The sequence below is a fragment of the Octopus bimaculoides genome, chromosome 17 (assembly GCF_001194135.2).
Source record: "Octopus bimaculoides isolate UCB-OBI-ISO-001 chromosome 17, ASM119413v2, whole genome shotgun sequence".
Lineage (NCBI taxonomy): Eukaryota > Metazoa > Mollusca > Cephalopoda > Octopoda > Octopodidae > Octopus > Octopus bimaculoides.
Genome location: NC_068997.1, coordinates 32,097,561 through 32,099,950, shown reverse-complemented (window position 1 = coordinate 32,099,950; position 2,390 = coordinate 32,097,561).

The window sequence follows — 2,390 nt, the reverse complement described above, 5'->3', positions numbered from 1 at the left end:
ATATATCATATTATATCATATATATATGTATATATATACATATATATACACACACACACACACACACAAATCGCGCGCACGCATAGATAAATATATATAAGTATAATAATATATTATTTACAATAATATATGCTCTATTTAAAGAGATTAATCCTAAACAACTAATATGCACACACACACATACACACACACACACACACACGCACATATAATATGTGTGTGCATGTGTGTGTGTATGTGTGTGTGTATGTGTGTGTGTATGTGTGTGTATACTCACATACACTTATGTGTCAATGTACGTGTATGTTTGTGTACGAGTGTATGAGGTCTGTCCATAGAGAAATACAGACTTTTAAAACAGCTTACCAACCAGCCGTTGCTATGTGAACGTGACTACAGTGCTGTATTATGTATTGTGATTTTTGCCTTCAAGTCATTCCGTGCCGTTATCAGTTAGGCATCGATCCGCATCCCGTCTAGAGTGATTACATACCTTAGTTGCACGTTGAACAAGGTGGGTGATATTCTGATTCAAATTGCGAAAAAAAACTTCCACGGACAGTTTTCTGATGTTACAGTAAGTCTATGGGGAGGGTCGTTTGAGCCGGGCTATTTGTCACGTGTAGTAAAAACATTTTCAAGTTCGGTAGGATATTCACTGTTGACAATCCCAAATCTTGACTTGACGACGTTCCACTGTTGTCGATGACGAGACCACAAAAGTGCATTCCTTTAATCTGTTAAAATCGTCGTCTGACTGCCTGTGAATTTTCCTTATAAGCATTTGTAAAAGATTGCGCTACATGATTTAAAAATGATAATAATAATAATAATAATAATAATAATAATAATAATAATAATAATAATAATAATAATAATAATAATAATAATGATAATAATAATTAAAGAAGCATCATTTTGCTGCAAAATTTGTGAACAAAAAGAGAATCCAAGACAGAAGATATTTGGTCGTTTGAATGCTGAAAAATGTCCTAAGAGGTGACAAAACGTTTCTGTATGACTACGATGGTGAAACAAAAAGACAGTCGTTGCTGTGGTTTGGATCATCGTCACTGCTAACAAAAACCACATTAGAGTTACTCGAATGTAAAGATCATGTGGATGGTCTTTGTTTTCTGATAATAATAAGAACGTGTCATTCTTTATAAATTTGTTCCACATGGTCAGACGATCAATGAAGAGTTTTATTTTGATGTCGTGATGCGTTTGAGAGAGAGGCAGTAGGAAGAAAGTGGGCCGGCTGCTCTACCACGACAATGCGCCTGCTCACGCATTAGTTCTTTGACCACGTATGTTTATGTAAGAGACTGGTTTCGTGTGAATCCGTAGTTTTGCGTGTAAATGGGAACGCTTCTGTGTAGATGAGTCCAATTATGATCACCCAAGGCTGCTTTGAAAGATATCTGACATGTGACACAATATAGGCCAAAGCGAATTTATATTTTATTTTAAAATATCAGCAATACAAACGTTTGGTTCCACTAGAATAAGTACTAGGTTACAGTGACTTCATTCCAGCCAGTCGACGCACACCTAAAACATAGCGTAGATTTTGATCACTGGATTCTATCGTTTTGCGAATGCGCGCCCGTTTGCCTCCAGCACCAAAAAATACTGTCGCCAGAACCAACTGAATGTCCAGTCAGTCGTGCCAAAACGTCAGCGTCCAAACAGCTGCAACACTCAACCCGCCGACCAGTCCACACACACACACACACACAAGCACACACATACACACATTTAAAAACACACTGTTCGCAACCTACCTCATGAAAAGAAACAGCTGAAACGTTCGAAATTTTGTCGCACATGTTCCACCCAATCCAGAAAATTTACTCCAGTTTAGAACGCCACCAGAATATTCGTATTTGAATCAGTCATTTCTTCTACCTGAGAGCGATGATTAACCAAACAGTATTATTTTATTTTCGACTCAAAGAAACCTTTATTTATTACTCAGTGCCAAATGTTTGGTAAGTAGAAGAGACTTTCCGTACGGTTCTATTTTTACTCAATCAGCTCTACACGCTATATGGTGTCATGAATGCCGTGCATATGCTATGCGTCTTGTTTTTGGCTTTAATGGCCAAAAGAACTAAAGAGAGTTGCTACGGGCTTTCCTCAGAACTGAAATGTTTAGAATCAGTTTTTTACTGTAACATAAGTAACAGATTTTGAACTGAAAATGCTTTTAGCTCAGTTTTCCCAAATTCAGCTAAAAAAAAATCTTTTTTTTTTTCTTTTCTTCATTTTCCATCTCTCCCATTCATTTATTTCTATCCATTCAAAAACTGAGTTAAAAGCATTTCAGTTTTTTTAAAAAATGGTCTGCATCCAATAAACGATGCGGAATTTGCATTGAAGATGTG